At 38.5% G+C, this 26,644-nt stretch overlaps 1 protein-coding gene across 3 annotated transcripts in view; it reads right to left on the reverse strand.

Moving 5' to 3' along the window:
- The window catches only part of LOC117410661 (tight junction-associated protein 1-like), a 76,090-nt gene extending 49,669 nt beyond the window's left edge, over positions 1 to 26,421 (reverse strand). Inside the window, exons 1-2 of one of the 3 annotated variants that reach the window (XM_059024892.1) lie at positions 26,059 to 26,421; positions 2,568 to 2,692 (exon numbers count right to left, since the gene is read on the reverse strand). The gene's annotated coding sequence lies outside the window, so the exon portion shown is untranslated. The remainder of the gene's footprint in view (positions 1 to 2,567; positions 2,693 to 26,058) is intronic. The other 2 variants (XM_034017378.3, XM_034017380.3) reach the window with 2 other exon arrangements.
- Positions 26,422 to 26,644: the final 223 nt, after the last annotated feature.

Here is a 26,644-nt window from a genome sequence, read left to right on the forward strand (position 1 = left end):
AGGGTAGTCACCTTTAACTACATAGAGTGGCAGTTTTGCAGTCTGTCCATTTAACTGAACTGTAACCTCAGTGATTCCTTTCATAGCAACAGATTCTCCAGTATATGTCTAACACCACGTTGGCTGGCTGAAGTGGAAGGTGTTTCAATGTCTTTTTGTAGACTGTGTCTGACACGAGAGATACAGCTGCCCCTGTCTCGATCTCCATGCGCACAGGCTGCCCTTCTAGCAAGGGAGAGACCCAATAGCCGTGCGGACCCCAGCAACCGTCAGTATGTGTAGTGTAACTTCCTCATCTGATGAGTCGCTCACCTCTGTTCTTTCCTGCTCCAGAGAGTGAACAAGTCTCTTTTTTTATCTTTGAAGGTCTCTTTTCTGTTCTCTGACTTCAACACTTTCCCTGTGCTCTTTTTGTTTCTGCATTTTTTTTTTTTTTTATTTGTTTATTTAGCAGACGCCTTTATCCAAGGCGACTTACAGAGACTAGGGTGTGTGAACTATGCATCAGCTGCAGAGTCACTTACAAGTACGTCTCACCCGAAAGACGGAGCACAAGGAGGTTAAGTGACTTGCTCAGGGTCACACAATGAGTCTGTGGCTGAGGTGGGATTTGAACCAGGGACCTCCTGGTTACAAGCCCTTTTCTTTAACCACTGGACCACACAGCCTCCTGTGTGCACGCTCAATGTGCCCCTTTTTACCACAGCTGCGGCAATCCATGTCCTTACACCAGGATGCAGAGGCCTGATGTCCCACTTTGCCACAGCGGAAGCATGTGCCTTGCCCATTGGCCTGTCTCTGATTTTCAGTGGAAACCCTATGCACTTTCTCTGATGAGCTCAAGTTTTGAGCTTCTTTAGCTGCTAACTCCATGGATACACTAACTTCAATAGCCTTTTGCAAAGTTAGGTTTGTTTCAGTCAACAGTCTCTTTTGCGTAGCTTCACTACGTAGGCCACACACTAATCTGTCTCGAATACTGTCATTTAGCACATCATTAAATTCACAGTGTTCTGCTAATTCTCAGTACAGAAACAAACACTGTCAGTTTCTCCTTCCTCCTGATTTCGTCGGTGAAACCTAAACTTCTCAGCTATGACTAGGAGTTTTGGTGAGAAATGTCCTGCCAATGTATCCACTATTTCTTTATAGGTCTTATCACCTGGCCTCCCTGGCTGTAACAGGCTGCGTAATAAATTGAAAGTCTTCGCCCCCATAACACTCAAAAATTGTTCTTGGAATGTCATTTGCAAGAACAAAATAGTCAAATCTCTCCATGTATGAGCTCCACTGCTCCACACTCTCATCGAACTGTCCAATGTTCCCGACAATTCCAGCCATTTTTTTTTTTTTTTTTTAGTCACGTTATTTTCATTTACTTCTCACCCACTCACTGTATTTTTTTTTATTATTTATTTCGTTGTTTCCCCGTTCCTACGTCCGTCTTGAGTCCTTTCTTCTCAACCCAGACGATGCTAGCCTCTCACGTTTCTAGCCAGCCTCATTCACGTTTGTGTCTAGCTAACAATACACTATGCTAACATTAGCCTAAACTGTTCACGGAAAATAAAAGTTTGATACATTAAAAAAAAAAAAAACCAACGACTTATCTTCCGAACAGAGAAGGGAACACAGGTTCAGACTTCCTCGTCGCCAATTTGTTATATCTCGAGGGTTTCTTCATAACTTGCAAGAAGGAAACAGGACACGGAGTTCATGCATTCTGCTGCCTTTATTACGAACTGCGCAACAACTGACAATGATACCTTCAATATCCCATAGTGCCCCTGTATAACCCCACTACGGTATGCGTGCATGGACTAACGTAATATACAACATTAACACAATCCCGGTTCTTAAAGGGTTAAACCTCCTGGTCAGACAGTCTGGAACACAAACCTCAGCGATACATTACCTAACCCTGTAATGTGTAATGCTGGGTGTGTTAGCAACATAGTTGCATGTGTCAGACCTACATATGGATTTTTGTTGCTTGGTACCAAGACAAACGTCTAGTTGAATTAATTAAAATGAACATTATTTTCTGATTCTATAAGATTCTGATGAAAGGCTAAATTGTTCTAGATTAAATATAATAATTAAAACACAGTTATTAAACCAGGGTAGCTACTATACAATCTTAGTTACCTGCTGTTTGGCAGTGCATTGTGCATTCAGTAGGACACAAGAACAGTGCTTAATGAAATCACTGGATCACAGCATGTGAACAGGGAAAATGCTTGTAAAGTAATATAAAATTGAATATGCTTCTTGATTACAGCAGGTGGTTGCCTAAAAATAAGTTGGCAAAACTATTTTATTTTAAACTAAGATCACGCTTTAATTGGACTATTAGTCACAGAATATTCATTCAGCCTTCCAAATGAATAAATCTAACAGTACAGTTTCTTGCACCCAAGACCGGCAAAAACTCATTGAACACTAAAGGTACAAAAAAATAATAATATTAAACTTAATCCAGATATGCAAAGAATTATGAATAAAGTTGATGTTTACCAGTTGTATTTTGTTTTGCAATAAAATTAATTAAATGAACAGCTTCTCACCTGTTTAACCAAGATTGTTGCTGAGTGCTCAAGCATCCCTCTCTGTCGGTGGCTGCTATGAAACTTAATCCTATAAACTTTACATTCTGCAGATCCTGGCAAATGAGTTCGAGGCTATTGATAACCTGAAACAAAAGCAGGCAGAATGGAAAGAGAGAGTCAACTGAGCTGTCACCAGCTAGAAGGCAGACAAAATAAGACATGACTACATCACTCAGTACAACATACAAGGCACAGCCAACAGTAAAGGGCTGGAGATTTAGTTAGTGCCTACAATTAATTTAAAAAGTCCCAGATCCAATGGTCCCAATAGAGAAATAGCCAGTACTGTAATGCCAGATTCCTGTTATGGTGTTGGTCTTTTTGAGACCCTCACAGTATACTAAAATTATGCTTTTTGTCCAGCCGTCCTTCAGACTTTGAATCTCCCTAATAAAGGTCAGTCATGATGGAAGTACTTATTATATAGGCCAACTGATGATATTCAACGATGGTGGGAAACCTTTGACCTTTTAAATTAAAAAGTCAAATTTATAGAATGCTAGGCCAAATTTGGAAGGCCCCTAGACACAAGAGAGACTTTTTATTGTTATACAAAATCTGGATTAATTTAATACTGGGTAACTGAACGAGTATAGTTACAGTATAACACAGTACCTGTAGCCTTCATACTGTAGTTTTACAGTCAGTTTGGTGTATACAGTACCTGGCAACATAATACACAACAGTCTTCATAAATAAAAGTACTTTCAGGTCCTGTAAACCGCACAAATTGGCTCTGCAATCTTACACTGAGATGCAGACTGAAGTGTCCTCTACTTTGGTCACACACTAATACATCTACAGAGGCACACTTTCTGAGGTGCAAAACAAAGTGCAGAGTGCACCGTTCACTGCTGTGGTTCAGCCGGGCATGAGCAGATATTTAAAAAAAATAATAATAATGTATATATATAATTTAATTGATCATGTATGTAAAGTGATTACAGGTGAATGTCTCAATTGTTAAGAACTAATGGAAACTGCACAATGCAGACATGTCTGTAAATTACTAAATGACTTGATTATAACTGAATTATCTAATTGAATTAGTGTGTGTGTATAAACCACTACAGCTGTAATTGAAATTGTGAACCTGACGAAGACCTGTTGTTTTTGTTTGTTTGCTCGGTTTATTAAAAACTATGTTTAACTAATAAAATGGAAGAGAGAACTACCACTATTTACCACACTATTCACCATTTATTGTTCTTCCATATTTCCACCTCTATTGCTTTATTATGATTCGTTTATTTGGTTGACGCCTTTATCCAACCCACTTTGTGCATTAAGAATTACGTCACACACACACACACACACACACACACACACACACACACACAAAAAGACTTAAATCTTCTGTTGCCGTTAGAATTATTTTTTCTGAATTGTTTTCTGCAATGGTGTGGTCCTTTGACACTGCAGACCCTGAAAGACAGTAGGTGGAGGAAAGATAACTCAACTAAAAAACTACAGACCAGTAGGCTACACTAATCCAGTACACAGTACATACATATTCCTATGCCCATTTTATTTTTTTTTTCCCGTTTAAGACCCTGAAAATATATCCTTGGGCAGTCTTTCTATAAATATTTTCTTTCTTAAAGAGTTACAGTACAAGTCTTCAATAGTAAGCAAAATTCATACTGGCTTTGTTGTCGTCCCCGCCCCCCCGATCGGTTTTACTTTTACATGGTCTCTACAATCCTACACAATTAAATAGTAATCCTTATCTTAACATGATTTACTATAAAGAAAAAGGTCTAGCATCCATGCTTGCCCAGGTGGCAATATTTCTAGCAAAACTGCTGGCCAGTTTTCTTTGCTTTGTCAGTTGTAGCAGATGTAGATTTCAGGTCTCCTTAGAAAGGCAGAGCCTGTGACACACCAGGCTTCCAAAATGTACCAGTAATTTCTCGAGTGTTACTCAAAAGATTACACAGTGCATACATAAAGGAAAACTGGCAAACTTGCTTTCAATAATTTTCCAATCTAAAATGTAAGCACCACAAACCACTGAAAGAAATGTCAACCTAATCTTCCTAATGCCATGTAATTTCAACACATAAAAAACAATTCATGCAGCAATTATGATTAGCATTATTTTTTTTTTATGATTCCTTACCCATTTCCAGGACAGACATCTTAACACAAAATGCTTCTACATTCAAACACAGCTAATTTTATTTATCAATACCAATTCACAAGTTACTGTAGTCACAGTGTCTCACTGGATCTGTGTCTCAGCTTGTCTGATGTGAACAGATTCAAACCAGGGATAAAATAACCCAAAAACATTATGTGATAATGAGAATTAATTTATATAGAAATAGAAGCAAGGTAATTTAGCAATCCATTTCAACTCCCCCCCACCACCAGTTTCACAATGCAAAAATGTAAATTGAAAAACAAAAGTTATGCATTTCAGTTTGTATTTGCTTTCTTCAAATCATGCTTTTCATGGGTTATTTTACACGTCCTCTCAAAAATCTGTTTAAGCTTAATCAAATGTCGTAACCAAGCTCATGTTCTGTAAAATGCACTCCTTGGTCATTCAATGACCTAGATAGAACAAAATGTTCTTTGAAGACCCACACAGTCCTCAAATAGGCTACTACATGCAGTCAAATATGAGCAAGCCTGCCATCATACACATTCCAGAATGTCAAGAGACTCATTCCGTCAAACAAAACAGAAATATGACTTCACATAAAGCATGACAGACCGATGCTACTTTTCTGACACTTAATTACACTAGAATCAAATAAAAAAAGCTCTGTAATCAGAAATGATGTGCCTGTGCCCAACAAACAAGTGTCAATACACTGCACAATAATCTCAACCTGACGGGGCATGTGAAGGGCCACAGAAGACATTTTCAAATGGGACACGATAGATTGACAAGGTAATTATAACATCATGATTAAGAACTTGCTGCATGAGGCAGTCATTTATGGCCGATAGATTTTCTACCAGTTTGCTAAAAATTGGGTTAAGTCACCAGGAGGCAACCCACTACAGCTGAATACTTTTCCAAAATGCCACTATACTTTTCCGTTGCAAATAGAGAACCATTAGTTGCACCCACCTACCTATTACTTTAAGAACATAAGAAAGTTTACATACAAGGAGGAGGCCATTTGGCCCATCTTGCTCGTTTGGTTGTTAGTAGCTTATTGATCCCAGAATCTCATCAAGCAGCTTCTTGAAGGATCCCAGGGTGTCAGCTTCAACAACATTACTGGGGAGTTGGTTCCAGACCCTCACAATTCTCTGTGTAAAAAAGTGCCTCCTATTTTCTGTTCTGTGCCCCTTTATCTAATCTCCATTTGTGATCCCTGGTCCTTGTTTCTTTTCTCAGGTCGAAAAAGTTCCCTGGGTCGACATTGTCAATACCTTTTAGAATTTTGAATGCTTGAATCAGATCACCGCGTAATCTTCTTTGTTCAAGACCAAATAGATTCAATTCTTTTAGCCTGTCTGCATACAACATGCCTTTTAAACCCGGGATAATTCTGGTCGCTCTTCTTAGCACTCTTTCTAGAGCAGCAATATCCTTTTTGTAATGAGGTGACCAGAACTGAACACAATGTAAAGTTTTAACATTACTTCCCTAGATTTAGATTCAACACTTTTCACAATATATCCGAGCATCTTGTTGGCCTTTTTTATAGCTTTCCCACATTGTCTAGATGAAGACATTTCTGAGTCAACATAAACTCCTAGGTCTTTCATAGATTCCTTCTTCAATTTCAGTATCGCCCATATGAATATTCTGATACTTCAAACACTGGCAGCTTTGTTTCAAAATCCATTTACACATTAAAACATGATGCAAAGTTCATGGATTAATTAAAAATCAGCAGAAAGATAAATGGGAGGTAGATATTTTCACTGATTGAATGAGACTTACCGACACTGTCCCCTGATACAAAAAGGTTAAACTAATGAATAGATAAGAAAGGCTCGACAGGGCGTTTGCACGGGTATAAACATATACGGTATGAGGGGAGGATAACAACAACTGGTAATGTCTATTCCTGTAATGCCTCCTGTTGCATGCCAGTAAAAAAGTAACACAAATAAAAATTATGTGTCAAGAGAGTGTCAAGAGAGAGAGAAAGAAACTGGTAACTTACCCCACTATCTTAGGTCATTATGGTGAGAGGTGGAGAAATAGGCAAGCAGACAATCCGGAGGCGAAGCTGAACTTCAATTATAATATGAGCACACAGCTGCACCCTGGCAAACTAAATAATTCAGCACTTCTCTCTGGCTCACATCTAAACCTGCCAAACTCACCAACTCTATCTTCTCATCCTGAGCTGTTCAGTGACTGCTCTGTTGAAAACCAGCTTTAGTTATGATGGTGACCAAACGTGAAAACAATTTTAAATGAAGCAATGAGCTCAATAATTAAGCTAAAAAGGTGAAAAGGTTACCTTGTTTTTTTGTCAACTCCAAAACCTACATTAATCTTCCCCCAGTCAAATCGTAGAGTGCCGAAATAAGCATAGTAACGTGCCATAATAAAAAACAGTAATGATAAAGAAAATGTAGAACATAAAAAAGTGCAACCAAATATAAATCAACAAAAAAACAACACATTATTCAAATTTGTATTATATATTTAAAGGTAAGGCAAGTTTTTCCGTTAAAAGTGCTCCCGGCTATAATGTTCCGCTACCATTAATGTTTGATCAGATCAACAAGTGATTTAAAGAGCCAAGGCTACTGGCATGTGTGCTATTTGTACCACGTACAAAAAAGTATATTGTTTTGCCATTGTCTGCTGAAGGAGAAAGCTGTATCTCAGTATCTTAACACCTTGTGTTTGGATTTCAGCTCCTCCTCGTTTGCACTGCTGAGAAGAGGGAGAGGTGACACGGCCCTGGAGGATCGGTACAACCGTAGAGACCAGGACAGCTTTAGCTTCACCACGAACGCCGGGCTAGAAGCCCCCAAGAAGAACGGCACAATTGGGGAGGAGCCGCACCTGCCTGGGGAGCGAGGCTGTCAACGAGGAAGAAAGAGTAACCGCACGCTAGCGGGACAAAGAGGAGCGAGTCCGGCTTGTAACAAGCTGGCGACAAGGGAGCAAGAACAGATCGATCGGGACTGTAATAAAGATATTAAAGTACAAGTACTGTTTTGTTGAGCCTTCCAGCTATACTTATTACAAAGTGATTTTAGGAAATGTCATTGGTGATATAGGCCTGAATGTATATCATAGTAATTACTGGTCCTGGTTTAGATACTATATTGTGGGAGCAGTGATTTTTTTTTAGTTAAGTCGCGGGGCAATCATTTATTTTTGGGGTCCCCATTGGGGCAGTAATTGTATTAAGTACAGCCTGGGTATAGATAAGCACTGTGGATTTTTATGAGCCTTTTAGTAGGTTTACTGTGTTAATTAGGCAGCAGTGTGGAGTAGTGGTTAGGGCTCAGGACTCTTGACCGGAGGGTCGTGGGTTCAATCCCAGATGGGGGACACTGCTGCTGTACCCTTGAGCAAGGTACTTTACCTAGATTGCTCCAGTAAAAACCCAACTGTATAAATGGGTAATTGTATGTAAAAATAATGTGATATCTTGTAACAATTGTAAGTCGCCCTGGATAAGGGTGTCTGCTAAGAAATACATAATAATAATAATAATAATAATAATAAATTAGAATTATTTTATAGTATCATTGGGCTGTATACATAAGGTGGCGCACACCAGTAGGATCGTGTGGGTACACGAGGGGCACAGTAAACTATTGCAATATTTATAAATGAGTAAGAACATTTTTTGGAGGCTATAGCATATCGTCCTCCTGGGGGGCTATATATTAACAGTGATATTGTTTGTGGAGCTTCAATGTTGGCCAACCGTATATATTATTTGAGTGTTAATAAAAATATATTATAAAAGTGTTACTAAAATATATTCTTGTTGAACTCGTGGTTGTGTATTAAGGGTTGGGGTTGGGTTACATTCGGATCCTTTGAACAGTGGTCCGTTAGTATCATTTCTTCAAGGGCCCCGGGCCACTATTCAAACTTACCTGGCCAATACAGAAACATAAGCCCGGAAACAAAATGCCCTCACAGAAGGAATGTTTCACTCGACTTACATATGCAATGAATTGTGGAAATTGCCGTTATTTTACTGAAAGAAAAAAAACATTTTGAATACCATTCACTAGAACTTATGAGCACTGTAGATTTATTTCTGTAAATGTATTATTTTTTATATATATTTTAGGCGGCTCATCTGGAAAAGCAGACAGCAACGAGAAGGTTGCACATTGAACACAGAATGCTCTTGGCTGGCATGCCTGCTGCAAAGACATGCTATTCAGGACTATCCTGAGATTCTGGCAGAGTAGAGGTTGCATGTACTGTAGTGCAGTATTTGTTTTACACAAAGGCAGTTTCATTTCTGTTGATAGGGCTTCTCTTCTAAAACAATGCCGTACAACAGTGGACAAGCAAGTTTGGCCCAGGCACAGCAAGCAAGAACAAGCCTGTTTCATTGGTTCCTTAGAAAGTTAATCAGAATGTTTACCCCTCCCCCACCACCACTCACAACTTCCATTTCAGCTACATTTTTAAAGCAACTGTATGGTACCTTATTTTTAACAAGAATATCAATTCTCTGTACAGACGCGGATGTCGGTTCGGCACTTTTCTACAAACGGATGATCCAAAGCCATGGCGAGCACTAAACACCACAACAGTAAGATAAAACATATTTCTCTCCAATACAATCAAGATCAAACATTTGCCAGCAGTAATACAAGTCTTTATTTTGTTTTCAAAATGCAATTAGTTTGTCAGTATAGTGTCAGCTGCATTTACATATTATGCGCAATTCATAGGACACTCCCTGCTGCTGTACCAGCCTATGCCAATAGTCAATGCTCTAAATTGTTTAGGGTTAACAGCAATGACACAGAATATTAGAGTACCAGCCTATTCCAGGTAATAGACGGTATTACCAGTTCTGGTCTCTCTGCAACAACTTCCTTATATAGGAAATAACAATAAAACAATTTAAAAAATTGAATGTATCTAATGTGGACTAAATACCAATTTCTCAATCTAAATCATTATGTTCAAAAAGTTGCTGGTCTCTGAGCCATCGCCTGGAAATTAAATTGAGGAGCTCTGAAACTACCCTACCTGAAAATACATTGCCGGGGGTGGCGATGTAGGCTGGGTCAGTAAAAGGTCCCCAGGGACCACACGTTCATTGGATAATTTAAATCCACAGCCGCTACTGTTTTCAAAAATCTTTCGTTATGCGGCTTAATTTTGTGCAGTAAATCAGAATCAATCTGAAGAGCTGTCACACTGTGGGTAGACAGTAGAGAAGAAAAATGTAAAACACACTAAAGAGGGAGCAGTTTCATCTGACATCACTCGTCTCTCTCTCTCTCTCATTTTTTTAAAGTTAAGGGTGTAATTTATGACAATTTCTTAATTAAGTCTGTGTGCTGCAACCAAGAAAGGATCTTTAATTAAATCACCAACATCCTCTGTTACTTCTTCTCTTTTCAGACTGCAGAACACTTGAATGTTGCACTCGTCTTCCGTGCTGACTTCTTTACATGGCATTTCATGGACTGCAGAGCAGGCTTTTCCGGGAAAAGGACTGCCTAAGAAATTACGATGCCAACGTTCTCATAAAGGGTGCTTAAGGAGACTGATATGGCCTGAATGTTGTAATGACCATCATCTTGGTTGCCTGGACACCATCAGATTCTCCCAAAGTTGGGCAAAAGCAGAGCCTGTAGAGCACAAGAGGGTAAAGCTGAAGGGCTTGAATTCCATTTGTGTGTGCTGGGGGGATTTCCCCCCTATGCTGCAGCCAATGGGGGGGGGGGGGGGGGGGGATTAAAATTTTTTAGGAAGGAATGGCAAAAAAAAGGCACTTTTGCATATAAAAAACAATATATATTTTACTGCATCATCATTCACACATGTTTCCGACATGTACATTTCTTTATTTAATTCTTTGTTTTATTCCAAGTGGTGCAAATTTTACACTGGAGCAAATGCTGTTTGGGTTTTGAATGAATTTGAATGCATGAATCTGCTTTGCTTCATGTTTAAATACTGAAACCCCAAGCTTGCTGTGTACTGGAGCCCTGCTCCTGTGAAATGGGATTGAAATACAATTCCCATCTTTTTTTAATGGAATGGTCTGAAAACACAAGGTCTGTAATTAATAGATTTTAAATATTTAAACCGCGAGTGCTGACTAAGTCTAAAGTATGGCCATGAGCATGGGTGAGGCCAGTAACATGTTGAATAAACCTGAATGAGTTTAGCAACGACCTAAAAATTCTAGCAATGGGATCTTGATCCACATCAACACGTATATTAAAGCTGCCTAACATTATAATCCTTGACTAACTACCTCCAGCAGCCAAGATAAATTATGCATTTAAAAAATTTAAAAGCATGTTTTTTTTTATTATTTGTTAATTCTCTCTCTGTGGCAGCACATAGGGGATTTCAAAAAAAAAAATTAAAAAAAAATAATTATATATATTATATATATATATATATATATATATATATATATATATCTATCTTTAAAGTGCATAGTAATTGCATTACTAATGCAGACCATGTCTACAGGATAACATTTGTTTTTTATCCCCATCTCTCTTTTCAGTCTCCGAGGAGCATGAAAAGAGACGATTTTTACTCAGTTAGCCTGAGCCTTTGAGAAACCTGGGACGTCCACGTCAGTAGGTGCCTTTACACTGTTGTTCCGGAACCCTTCTGATACGATTCCGGTACAAAATATTCAGAAACCGCGCGTTTGCACTTGCATAAAACAGCAGGGGGTACTTCTCTCAGGACAGAAGTGTGCGCGTGCGTACTTTGTAAGCCGAAGAGGCGGTAACGTTGTACCGTAATGACAATCATTGAGCGCCATTTTTAAATATCTTCAATGATGCCCAGGCATGGACTGAATTTCAGAATTAGCAGGGAGAAATTTTATTTCCTGGTACGGCAAATATCTCCATTGGTTATGAGACAAAACACACAAATGCGCAGTTTTGTCCCTGTTGGGAATTGCATTATGGCATCTTTCTACAGGTAATGACTACCGTTCAATTGGACATTTGTTTGGGGTTTCAAAATAATTTGTATTCTTTGCTATTCAAGATATGTGCAATGCCATAATTAACGTTTTTAAAACTACCACTGCTGTACCAAGAGACAATGATTAATAAAGTATAATTTGATGAGAAATACAGAATACCCCAAACAGCTATAGATGGCACCCCTGTACCTATCCTGGCACATTGTGGTAACTCAAGTGACTATTACAATCGCAAAGGGTGGTATTCAGTGGTAATGCAGGCTGTGGTTGATCACCAGTACTGTTTTTGGGATGTAAATATTGGTTGGCCAGGCAAAGTGCATGATGCCAGGACTCTTGTCAAGAGTAAATTGTTCACCCTTGGCAGTCAGGGTGCCCTTTTCCCCAAAAGTACATACAAGATTGATGTCACTGTACCAATTCACTTGATTGGGGATCCTGCCTACCCCCTGATGCCTTGGTTAATGAAAACTTTTGTGGATACTGGCAGTCTTACAAAAGAGCAGTTAAACGACAACTACCGCTTATCTAGTGCTCGCATTGTAGTGGAGAATGCTTTTGGACGACTAAAAGCAAGATGGCGGTGTCTTTTAAAAAGGAATGACACGAAAAAATATTTCATGCCCACTGTGATTCTGACATGCTGCATTTTACACAACTTATGTGAACGGCATGGGGATTCACTCGGTAACACATGGATGTCTGAAGCTGCTGGTGAAGACCACCCACAGCCTGTGTCTGTTCTCAGTCCTGGAGAAGAACAGACAGTAATGCACAATCAGTATTCGACAAGCCCTGATGGAACACCTGAGGTTTACTGCAAACTAGTGATTCACTGACATTTCAGGACAAAAGCTGTAAAATTATGAGAACAGAATTTGTCATTCCCTTCCCCAAACTCCTGCATTGCTATTTGAAAAATAGTGTTGCCTGCACCATTACTGTACTGATTCTGTTCAGAATCCATGTGTAACGTTTAATAAAAGCAAATTACCTAATAACTGATCTTGGTTTCAGATTAATTTAGGTCACAGAAGACATTTTAAATGATTTTAAAATAAATCTATTCTGACAAAGCATTAACAGTCTGAACCAATAACTTAAAGTGCAATATTGAACATAAAAAACAACAAGTGAACATTAACAAACTGAACCAATATTTGTTTTCTATGAGTTTATCTATTTGGGTTGCCAATGTGAACCCTCCAGGTTTTGACTTGATGCCTCATGATGAAAATAATTCAAATTGCCATTGTTGTACATGAAATGTGTCTGAGGTGTTGAGGACTGGGGTGGGCACCACTGAGACTGTGATTGGTCTCTCATACAAGATGTTAACAGTTGCATGATGGACATTCTATGCTCCATCCTAGTCTGGTGCTCCCTTCTTTCTCTCTCAGCCTCCAGGAACTGCTTGTCTGAGTCCCTCAGATAATGTAGGAGATTGTTAGTCAGCTGACCAACTGCAGCTTCTGCCCAGGTTTGTTTACGAGCTCTCCGGGGTGTGGTGCTCTGCATCACTGGCTGCACTGCTTCAACTAAAAAGAAAAAATGTCCTCAGCGCGTTTACACGAGCAAAATGTTCTGGCAACGTAACGCTATTCCCAACAGGCCCAGGATTTTTCCCTTTCTGCAAGTGTAGATGAAATCACCAAGAAGAAAGTGTTTCACTATTGTCCACCAATAAATGATTTAAGAAGTGATGTCATAAAGGGTTTGCAAAATACAATTTTAGCTCGTAATATTGGAACCAACTCTGTATTCACTGGGTACCTGACAGAGGAAATACAGAATAAATCTGTCCCAAAATCTGACCTACCAGACATACTCCGTTTTCTGAGGCCACAGTAATGCATGTACAGTATTTAGCTTGCTACACATCGTGCCTTGACACTTATGGGATGGACTCATACTTACACGCACAGCATTCTTATTGTATCCTGCACAGATAGTCTCCCAAATATATTACAATCCACTACAACAAACAAAAGCATTCTCTTGCATATGACCTGTGTCTCGGAGTGAGGGCAAGATTGTTAACGGCTCTAAAACCTTTTTTTGCAAGTGGTTTGACAAGTTGATAGACTGGACACATCCGCGGATACAGCCGGCTTGGGATGCGCTGTCCTCTGACTGGAGAGGGCCCTTATATTAAGACATATCCGTTTAACTTCTATTCTACGACAACAATTGATGTTAAAAACACCTGAAGTTTTTTATTGGTGTCCTTGTTTGTAAAAAAAACAAAATCCCTGCGACAGGACAGTGTCACTGGCACTGCTGTTTACCAGGAAGGGAGACTCAGACACAGAAGGTACAGTGAAGCACTAATGTGCATGTTTAATTATCAATAATAAAACAAACACACAAAAAACAGGAACAAAACAAACGGCATAAGGGCCAAAACAAAAGTGTATACAAAACACTTCCAGTAATGCAGGACGAGACACAGACGTAAATAAACAAATGAGACAAGACAGCACGCAACACGAAAACCTGCACAAAAACTCTAACCCTAACTATTCCAACACCCGTGATCATCCTATTTATACACCTGTGGCTGGAGCCTTAATTAATCACTTTAAACACTTATTCAATTCCTATCTTCAGCCACATTCCCACGTGTTTTTGCAGGTAGGATTTTAACTCCCTCCCTGCCACCCAATATTCCCCATACAAACATACCCGTGCCTCGCATAGAAGTTAAAAATATATATATAAATTCAGAAACTACTTATAAAAGTGGAGACATACTGGCAGAATAAAAAGAGAACACACCTGCTGCCAACAGAATGCGTTACCAGAGGATACAGTACAAGATCTCTGGACTCATCAAGGATGGCTTGAAATTACAGGCACTCCTTTTCCACATACCAGACACTATACAACAAAAACTGTGTAGCCTTGGGGCAACAAAATCACATGCTTACATTCATAGCAGGAATTCATTCTTTCATGCTTCACTTAAGAAAAAACAAAGTGTGAGTTTCAGGAGATGGTTTCGGGAGATTAACCTCAAACACAACATCAACTAAACGTGGCAACTTTAACAAGTGTTTCTCTAGTTAGATACAGTAGTGGAGCACTCATACATTAGCCTCCAGTATACTCCTGCCAGGTGATAATAACAAGCTCTGGTTATTTTGAAATTGTAATGTTGTTAAACTGCATCATAGTTTGATAATTTGTTTTAATTAAACAGCTTCATCTTTAAGCAACAACCCTGGATATTAATGGCAGTATAGATTTTGTAAACCTTTGCTAGATTCCAACAGGTATCGAGATCTTCCTAGTAACAGGAATGCACATCCACAACCAGGCATTACTGGGTTTTAAATTAGTCCTTTGTCCTTTGTTTTGTGGCAATGCTTGTTTGGAGTGAACACAAGTAAAATAAAATCTTCCAAGTGCATGCATCTGCAGTAGCTTGCAACAAAGGACAAGAGGCTGCATATTTAAGGGGTTAAGAAAATAGAACTGAGAAGCACATGACCTGTGTGGACAATGTAATCCACACTGACTGCAAAGGCTGCTAGTATAAATAGGTAAACTAACTGCACTCAAAATGGGAGAAATGTTTTGGTGTAGGTTCCCACCATCTCAGAATGCTGTGTCCACAGTACCAAAACATGTAGGAATGCAAATGCAAAATGTGCTACACCCATGTTTAACGATCCACGTTGGTCCGAATGAGATTGATAAATTCCTGTTGTACAGCACCTGCAGTAATGCAGACTCCTAGCTGTCTGTATGCTTTATTAAAATAAATGATGTGATGGAATGATTACAATAAATGTGTTTATCATGCACACAAGGGGGGGGGGGGGCAAAAACAAGGATATTATTAAATGCATTAAGGTTTAGAAATAATTTTATAAAAAATGAATGACAAGGGAATACATTGCACTGCATAGAAAAAAAAAAATTACTCTATATTTGAAGGGAATTTGTAGGGAACAACAGTCATGCTAAAAGTGCACCGAGCTGGGCTTCCCGACATCTGAAATCAGCAGGAGAATGGGAGGTCAAAACTCTGCTGAGATGCTGCCCTTTAACTTCATGAATCGCTGTCAAATACATCGGGAATTAGAATACAAATTATAACATGTTTATCCAAATGGCAGCGAACTGCTAAAGACAAATTTGAGAAATGATTGTAACGCTGTACAATAGCAGTTGCATGATGTGACAGTTAAATTGCTGTTATGTGTTTACACTTAATTAGTGCTGGGACGAACACGGGATTTTCATGTTCAGATATTCACTCAATTTAAATATTCATTCGTTTTCAAAAAGTAATAAAAGCCATTATATTGCTCAAAACGCAGGCAGGGACAGCATAGCAGCAGAGGCAGGGGGCGTGGACCATGTGTGTGTCTGTGTTTTACAGCAAGACATTACAGTAACACGTCAAAGTAGAAAAATATCCCAGGAGTAAAGAATACATTGTGTAGGCCTTACTTTACCCCAGTGAATTAACTACAAAACAAAGGATGCCAAACAGCAGTTCAAGTTAAACGTTGTTTTGTTTATTCCCAAAATAAATGGTACATAAATTTGACACCACATTTCACACGTCACGTTTACGCAGAATTCTGTGTTATATACGCAGGACATTTTAATAAAACGCAAAAAAATAACAGCAGTGCGTTTCTAAAACACAGATGTAAAAGACCACAGATCCCCTTTTCATCCCTATCCGAATTGTTTGTATTACAAAAGTAATTTTATGCAATGCAACGTGTAAAAATGGTTCCACTGCTCGCTGCATCCTCTTTATAAAAAAAGAAAAAAAAGCTGCGGAGGTCTCAGTATCCCATGTAGCACTGCGCACGTCCGGTATTAGAGTGGCTCAGTAATCTGTATCAGAGCATCTTACCTGTTGACACTCAGGCAAGAATTTGGACAAGTAACACGTCTTAAAACTATGATTTCTGAGGATCATTGATGAGGCCTGCATGGTTTTTATTGAGAACTATTCCGACATCTTTCCTGCTTTCTCAAAACTTGCATCAATTGCAATTACAATACCTGTATCTAGTGTACCAGCAGAACAGGGTTTTAGCTGTCAGAACAGAGTGCAAACCAGCAAACACTCTTGTTTAAGTGAGGATCATCTAAAACCTGACGAATTTCAGTGGAAGCTCCTGAAAAGTATTACGACTGATTTGGAAAGAGCACGAGTCATTTTTTGATTTGGGTGCTAAAAGGAAAATTTAAAGCACTTTTAAAACAGCAAAACTGTGAATAGTTATGATGTTGACAGCTACCCGCAGAGACAATGGTACATGTTCTACAACTGATTTTTACATCGTGAATGGGGGATAAAAAAAAAAAAAAAAAAAAAAAATGCTTTCATGGTAAGCAGGGGGAAAAAGACTCACCCGTTTTGGTTCTCATTTATTACATTCCACATAGTTGCAACAAAAAATGTATAATATTTACAATCTATATAAAAATCATTACACAACATTTCCAGCAAGTTGGGCGCTGTTTAAGCAAGGCATTTCAGAATGACGTGCTTGCCATGTTCTGTCATGAGATTCTTATTCGCGCTAAAGCAGCACAATGCTTTTTTGACCCAGATAGCTTTCCATAGAGAGCACTATGCGTGCACGTGCATAATCTGGTTTGTTTACTTTTTGCTGTCTAAAACTTTTAAATAGAGGCTCAAGTGCTGCTGTGTTGATCCTGTTTTTTTATATATTAAATCTCACATATCACAAAGCTCTTTTTCATTTGCCATGTTTGAAACTGTCGCACAACTTCTGGTGAGGCGGTAAATAAGTGCAAGGTATTTTTGTAATTTCTAGCGAATACAAACATCTGATTTTTGTTAAAAAAAAAAAAAATAGTAGTTTGAATATTCATATATTTGTCCCAGCACTACTTAAAATACTTGTTGCAAAAGTACCCAGAGTTTTTTTGTTTTTGAAAATGCTGATACCAAACATCTTTCTGGCATCTTGTCAGTTTTGTTTCTGTCCGTCAGCCACCCTCCCTCTCCTCCAACTCTTTTCTTTTGCCACATGCTCATACTATGTAATGCTCACTTTTACTAAAAACGCTGAGGCATGCACTTTAAGATATTATCTTTCTCTGCTGACTATGTGTGTATTTAGGATTCAAAACAGATCCACACCAAACTATATTTTATCATCAGCTCTCTATACATAATTATATCCTTCTGTGATTTCTTGCTATGTAATCAGAAGCACAAAAGAAAATGACACGGCTTTGATTTAAGATGCAGTACTGTTACAAATTCGGTCTATGTCACTGTAAACATATCAGACTGCCAACTCAACATCGAATTATATGCAACGCTGAATTGTCTTCAAGGCTGCAATAGGCTGAATTGCACTTGTTGGCAGCAGGGTGCCAGCTCGTTGCTGTCTGCCTAAGAAAAAACAGATTCTACAATTTGTGGTTCAGGCGTTCCCTAGTTTCCAAGGTTATCATTACCTTTAAACCGGTGTACCAACTATAAATACACTATCTGAAAGCATTTGCTCGCTAATACCGATATGGCCAAAGGATAAAATGAGGTGAAAGTTTTTCACTTTACACCAGTAATGGAACTGAGAATCATAGAATGCAGTTGTTATACTGCAGAAAGTCACATGACCTCAATGTGGCAGCCGTATCAGATCAGAGATCCAGGTCACAGCCGCCAACACATTTAGCATGAAGGGTTTACACAACCCTGTACATATGTAGTCTCAAATGGTTTCTAAGATATAAGGCTTTGTGGCTGCATAAGTTACTGCCAGAAATACTTTTTTTTGGGTGGGTGTGTATGATATTCACACAACCTAGAAAATCACAAGACTACAGTTCAGTATCTAGAATGAAGCCAAAGCCTCAAGCTTTTCGTCTTTACCATTTAAATTTAACAAACTAAAAAGGCACATAACCACGTCAGTTTTACTAGTTCACAGGTCAAAGGGAAGTGTAATGTTAGATTTTGCCCAAGAATGTTCCATAACACTGAAAATATAAAGTCGGCAAATGGTTAGCGTGTTATTAGTTGAAATAGCAGCAGCAGATTTACAAGCACATAAAGCTTAATAACCTGCTTCAACTACAGCTGTTTTTAAAGTGTTAGGGGTACCTCTGTCAACCTCTAACAAATATATTTCAACAAGACATATCTGAAACTTGCCCTGTTGTTTCAGGTGGAGAATTCCTCTCTTTTTGTTAAACACACTGTGTTGAAAATGCCGATAGCAGTCCCTCACCACATCTGAATCAAAATGTGACCTTGTGAGCTCACACATCCACGTGACAGTAGAGCTCAGTTTACTACAGTCTCTCCAACTGAAGTTGGAGGCAGGCTGAGAATTCTGCATTCCACAGAAACTCTCCAATGTACCACCACAGCTTACATGAAATGCTATCTTGTGCCAGCCAGTTCTCTCTATTGCCAAATGAAGAAATGATATGGACTGGAATTCGGATCCCCTCCCATTGCACTCCTCTCGCTCATTCCTCCAAGCTAAAAATTACTTATTCATTTGATAAAATAAAAAAAAAATCCTCAGCAAGATCAGTCCTGCAATGTTACTTGCTGCTTGTTCTACATTACCCAAAGAACAAGCAGACATGTGCCGATAACCCATTCTGCTAGGAAAAAAAAACAAGTTTTTTCTAAACGTGTAACGAGGGGACATGGAGAGTATGAATAACCTGCTCGTAGCATTTTCTTCTTCATTAATAGAACTAATAACTCCAATTTTCACAGCAGAGTGACCCAAGTATAAAGTAGCAGCTTAACTGCCCTACAAGATTCACTAAACTGTCAGCACAACTTTACAAAAAATGCAAGCCTGACTGAAGTGAAGACTGCAGCAACAAACAGAGAACCAATCATGCATTCAAAGGTCTGACCTTTGATACTTGGTGGGTCCTGTAATAGATGTGTAGATAGTAAGGCACACTACCTAATTACACATCCTATGCAATTCTCCAGTCCATTTAAACTAATGGATGTTAGTTGTTTGATTACACCCATTCCCCTGTCCCAGTCATCCTACCTTGTGCACAAACCCAACCACCAATACAGCCATATGCACCATATTGCTACACAACTACAAGTGAATATCCTGCCCCATGCCCCAAATAGTTTTTATTTATAAAAAGGGTGTTTAACAAATACTGTGGATTAAAATAATACTATAAAAGTAGCTTTTAAATTAGGAGCGATGCATTACAGAAGACAAGTACAGCTTTTAGGGGCTGTTTAGTTGTACAAAAATGCTTTCGTTTTACGTAAATACAGCAATGTTCATACCTACATACATGGTAGTTCTGAATTGTAACCTTACAACTAATGGTTTGTAATGATTTGAATGGGATGCAGCAGCCATTGCTTCGTTTCTCTTTGCTCAATTCCAGTGTATTTCACAACCGGTTTGGTGACGAGAAAGCAAGCTAAACTAAACTGACAGGTCTTTAAAGTGAGTTCCGAAGAGGGGAGTCCCTGGGCATCAGCAGGCTAAAGGAGACTCTTCATTGAAACAGACATTACCAGAAGATCTCTGCCCACGCTGCAGTCAGCCCGGCATCTCATTCAGATCTGGTTACTGAATCTACATCTGTTTTAAAACTTTGTTTCCTTCTTGATGCCTTCTGACACTGCCAGATGGTGGTAGCAAACCATGGATAATAACTTTTAAAATCACAGCAAGCCATCACCCTGCAGCAAATCCTTAATCTAGGGGTTTAGAAAAACGTTAGTAAAATCTAGCAGGGTGCAGGGACACCACTGCATGGCGGTATGGCACTGGCACTCGTTCAGTTGGATGTGTTTTGCAAGTTGCTAAAGTACTACAGGGGTACAGTGACTTTTCCCAAATAACCACTGAACAATTATTTTAGGGGAGTTAGGGGGGAAATCTGCAGGAATGTCTGCTATCCTGAATGAATAATTCATTCAGGACAACAGTGCAGTCCTGGATACAGAAGAATCTGCAAAGAATATCTATTATCAGCAGATGTCCTGTCTTGCCCATTAGGACTGAAATTGACTTGCAGCAGCAGGGAGATATAGATCTTTATTACAGAATGCATGTCAGATTTCACTTTCGAATCATGCGCTACTCAAATGAAATATCACTGGCGGGGATGGCTGCTACTGACACCCTATTTTAAAAGGGTTTGACAGCAAGATGTAAACATTCTAGATTAGGAAGCACACGCAACCCAAGCTTCCAAATAGTGATCTCTACTGGCTAAAGTCAGTTTCAGATTTGGGAAACGATTCAGGGAATACAGATGTAGGTACGTCACTCCGAAAAGCCTCACACTTCCCAACAATAGACGAATGCAAGGAAAATGTTAAGTAGTGATCAACATTTTGTTTTTGTTTTGTGATCATATTTTCTGTACGTAGAATCTAATAAACGAGAAAGGGGGCATTTCATAGTACAATGCCCCCTTGCTCCACATTTACTTTAAGTGTTTATTTGGGTTACATGTAAAAGTTTTCATTTGCTTGTTTAGCCAAAAAAAAAAAAGGTCTCAGTAAACAGTAACTATATTACTTGAACATCTTTTTTGCCACTGTTTATTGCAAAAACAATAGCAGGGTAAAAAGATTTAAACTACTGCATGACAATTTTCCTTTGTAGTTTTTCTTGTAGTTCTGAAACATTTAATGCAATGATTGCAAAATGCAGCCGACAACTGCTGCGAGTGCACATCACCAGTGCTTAATTTGTAAATCGGGAGGTCCCGGAACACATAGTGAGCGCTGGAGGGGGGGTGTTCCGGGGGGCTCCGAGGTACCGGAACGCATGAGAAAAAAGTGACAAACACAATGTAGCCAGACAATGTAAATATAAGGTGTCATCTTTAGCCTTGGCTACAATGCTTGCTGCCGCTAAATGGGCCTTGGTTCAGGCATGTTCAAAAACCTTTTTTTCTGAGGGCTCTTTGTTGTTTTTTTCACGTCGGAGGCAGAGGCCGTTTCTGTACATTCCACCCACTCTTTTCCTAGTTTCATCCCTTCAGTCTTTTCCGGACCCAAGCCCCCTACCTTTTTGCATGTTGTACAGCCACGCTTTGAATTTTGCATGACAAGCCAGGGGTTATACGTTTGCTTTTTCTTGAACTGAGCCTCCGTCCAAACTGCACCTGCTCCGGGCACTTCGTCGGTGGATGCACTGTCCTCCCTAGTGATGTGTAGTTTGTGAACTAATCGTTCTTTTTGAATGACTCACTAAGGTGAACGATGGGAATCGGATCAGAGTCCCCATTGAATAGGTTCTTTTGATTCACCCTATGAACAAGCTGCGTGGCGCACAGGAGTCGAGTTACCAGTCTATCAAAAGTCATGAAGTGATTCCTTACCTCTCGAGTCTGGCTGATTTGTTCGTTGTAACAAGGAAACCGGGTTGTCTCTCAACTCGTTGAGTGTTATGAAACTGAAGACCATATGTGCCACGTTGGATCCAAATTCCCGCTTACTTAGTGTATGATAAGAGCTCCGTGTGAGCCAAAATGGCGTCAGTTACATCCTCCAGACCATATCTATGATCCAGACGGTGTGTACTTTCTAGAGTGCTGCTTCACGCTGTCAGAAACTCTGATTACAAATTTGTGCACCGTAATTTTATTTTTTATTTCTTGCAGTTCTTCTTAGTTTACTATGTACGTAACCTTGTGTAAGTCTGCCAAACAAATAAATAATAAAATGAATCACTACTAGTTGTAGCCTGTGTGTTTGTTATTGTTTATACACATACAAAATTAATCATATCTATAGTTAACTGTTTTGCACAAATTATGATTAATACTTCTAAGTCATCTTGAGTAAAGTCAGCCATATTACTAATTATTATTATTATTATTATTATTATTATTATTATTATTATTATTATTATTATTATTATTAATAATAACAATAATAATAATAATAATAGAGATATACACCTCATTTCCAAAATAAATAAATACAAACAAACATCTACTGGTATTGTAACGTTATTGTACCCAAGACTTATAACTTGTGATAAAATATTTCACCTTGAGGAATGAATGTATTTTATACATGACAATTTACAACTACGGTTAAATATTTTATAATTTAATGATGACTGCGATTCACCTTAGTCCACAAGGTGAAACGTAGTATCAGCTACGATACAACAACCTTTTAGGAGGAGATTGCACATTCTAACGGATGACGTTCTTAAACGTCTATTATATTTTACACGCACATTAAATATACATTTTCTAAATGTTATTTTACTGTGTTAAACACTAAAAAATACTAAATATATACACGTTTAAACTTTGTTTATATAAAATGTACATGTTGCGGTTATGGGTGTGCTTCAACGTGTGATTGATTACATGACTAATCCCAAAGGTTTACTGGATAGAAGAGGAATTGGGCAAACAGCGTTTTGCAATGTGCTGAATAAATACCACTCGTTCGAGCCTCTCTTTTTTGTTGTTGTAAAAAAACAACGGGTGACTCCAAATGTATAGAAAAAAACACGTAAGAAATGCAATTGACTTTTTATTTTTTTAAAGATTAAATTAAATTAGATTGATACTGATGGCTAAACAATGCTAATGGTTCAAACTGTTATGTTATCTCCAGTATTCTAAATATATATTATTATTATTTTTTGGCAAACTATATTTAGTTTAATGTTTATGAACCCAGTCAACCAAATATAGATTCTCCCTAGCTTTTGTGATGTGCAGTTCGTGAACGACTCGTTCTTTCCGGTTCAAATAAACCTACGTAAACAACGTTAATGCGGTCTAATTGATTGGTTTTGTGTCACTGAATCAGTGAATCAAATGAACGAAATGAATTGAATCACTAAAAATAATCGAACTGCCCATCACTAGTCCTCCCCGACCCCGTCCCCCTCTCCTGCCGAGTCTGACTCACTAGTGGCCTTTTAGCTAGTGGAGGACGTGCCGGTGGTGATGCTGAACTGGCGGGATTAGCAGCGCAGACAGCGCGGCTAGCTAAGGCATCGCCATCAGGAGCAGTTTCCCCCTCATTTTTGATTTGGCGTTCCTTTCCCACGACACGTTTCAAATTCAGTAGCGACAACGAGAGGTACCGGATCCGAGCAAATTAGGTGCCGGAACGAAAAAAAAGTCAAATCTTAGAGGTGCCGTATCCTGTTCCGGCAGGATCCGGCTCAAATTAAGCACTGTACATCACTTCTATTTTACCTCTGACACGAGCAAAAGAAAAATTAGACGTGCCTGTGCGATGATCTCATTTTACTCAGATCTCATTTTACACATGCGTAATGCGCCAGGGGATACAGGTTTCTGATGAGGTACTGAATTGGTTACAACACATGTTAACTCACGATGCAACTCAGAAATAACTTCTGATAAAACGTCCACCAACGGGCCGTTCGCATGAATTCCGCTTGCTTCTGAATTAATCCAAATACTTTGAAGCCACTCTAAAAATGTACAAAATGGTATCATGACTGATATTAGTTTGTAGCACATTTCTCGGTAGAATAATTTTTATCGAGCATAGTTCTGTAGCTGGGTCGCTACGTCGGGTCTAGCAGCTTCAGCCATGTGAACCTAATCAGATAAAAACCGTTATTAAACACAAGGTTTAATAACGTTATTTAATATGTAACTTTTTACACACAAAACAAGTAAAATAACAAGACCCTTTTTAACGTCTACAGATGGCTCAAGACAGCTCTCGTTTCAGTTTGAAAATCAAAGCCTCTCATTGGCTGAACAGGTTAACACGTAACAAGGAGGAACACCGATCTCCCGGATGTGGATGGGGTGGCAATGGGCGGGGCGGATGGGATTGATTGACAGTTTGCAAGTGCATGCATCGAATGGATAAAAGGCACATCAAATGGATAATATTTAATGTTTGATGCTAGTTTTTAATATTCGACTGTTGCATTTAACATTCGATGGTAGTATTTAATATTCAATGTTGAATTTATTATTTGATGTTAAAATTTAACATTTGATATTAATTTAACATTTGATACATGAATTTAATATTTAATGCTAGTATTTATTATTTGATGCTAAAATTCACTGTTCAATACTTGCTTAAATTTAACATTTAATGAATTGTCATTCATTATTTAATTTTTATTACCTTCACCTCCCATACTAGCTTGGGCGACTCAACTCATTAACCATGTAAAGGACGATCCTGCACTCTGATCATCAGAGGTTAACCTTGGGGCAACTCGCTCTCTTTTGAAACAGACTTGGAATACATCTTTGGTCAATAACTTACAAAACAGCTTAAACCATTATTTGCCAGCCAGTGTTACAATGACATTTGATGTAGAGAGCTTTGTTTTAAATGAAAGTCATTCTGGGTGGAGCTTATTGCACAGTAAAACATCTCAGTGCTTAATGGTCAAAAACACACTCAACATTTTGTACTTAATTAAAAGTGGTTGTCAGACATTGGGTTAAAAGGATGAAAACAAAAATATCACAATTTGGTTCTCGAACAAAATTCAATACGGGTTTACTGCATTTCATTAAATACGCATATGAAGTGCAAAACTACAGAACTTCATAATCTTTTTTTTTTTTTTTTTTTTTTAAAAAAAGGACCTGAAACTACCAAAAAAAATAAGATATTGCAGAACAGTATCACATTTGTTACATTTTTCGATTTTCGTTATAAAACCAAACCAATAAACTCATCAGATTAAGTTATATACACATTTGGGATTTTTGTGACAGTAAGTTTAAACTTGATAATTATAAACATAGTTACACATTTGTTATTTTTAATAAGTAATATAAAAACAGGCAGGATCAGAGAGAACTATCTTTTATATTAAACGAGGGACTACAGTGCACGTTGAAATGGATTGTATTTTGTAAACCAATTGATCTTTTTAAGGCTATTCCCATCGTACAAAAGATGCTGTTCTAGCGTGTTATTTCATCAGGGCACTGCATACTTGGTGGTATTTTTTTTCACTGGCATACTAAATGCCATACCGTACAATTTCTCTTTAAAAAAAAAAAATAAATCACAGGAATCTCTCACACATCCTCACAGTATTAAAATATCAACAACAGTTCACCCACTCTCGATATCCCCCTAGTCTTGTAATAATGTTTTTATTATTATTATTTGTTCATTATTTATATATATATATATATATATATATATATATATATATATATATATATATATATATATATTAATTACCGGTTCGGTTCTGTGCCTCACGTCAGTGACCATGAGCATACAAATAATAAAGTTATTATCTTTGCTTAACATTTTACTCACAACAATAATACATTGATATTATTAATAGTTAAAAAAAAAACATAAAAAATACGCTTACCTTCTCGCTTCACACAAGGTGCCTTCTTAGTAATAATAATCCAATATATACTGACTCTGTCCGGGATAATAAAGTTTATCCGCTTATTCTATTTTCTTTATTTCCCTGGGCACTGTTGCCTCCTCCTCGGGTCTGTCAGTCCTCTCCCCGCCTATGCCTCCAGCTACAGCTAAGATAGTGGCTAACACTACTCGGTCAGTCTGGCGGTCCAAAGCACCCGCACGTCTTGCTATCCCAGTTTCGGTTGTTTCTCATTGGGATAAAGTTTAGCTTCTTCCCTCCTCCTCCGCCGCCGCCATCTTTCCCCGCGGGGCACGCCGGGTAATCCTCAGGCCACGCACCGAGCGTCCTGACGTGTGTTTTGTTTTTTTTTGGTGAAGAGGCAGGAGGGGAGGTGTGCGAATTGGCGGTTCACGTGGATTTGAAAGTGTGTGGAATATTACGACTAGGATTTAATTTCACCATATTTCTCAATGGAAAAAGCCTCCAGTAGTTAACATAACTTCAGATTAAAGCATTATATAAAATATTTAACACTGTGAAAACACGAGTGATACTGTATTTTCTTATATTTGTGTTTGAAAGG

This window comes from Acipenser ruthenus, chromosome 6, assembly GCF_902713425.1.
Source record: "Acipenser ruthenus chromosome 6, fAciRut3.2 maternal haplotype, whole genome shotgun sequence".
Classification (NCBI taxonomy): Eukaryota; Metazoa; Chordata; class Actinopteri; order Acipenseriformes; family Acipenseridae; genus Acipenser; species Acipenser ruthenus.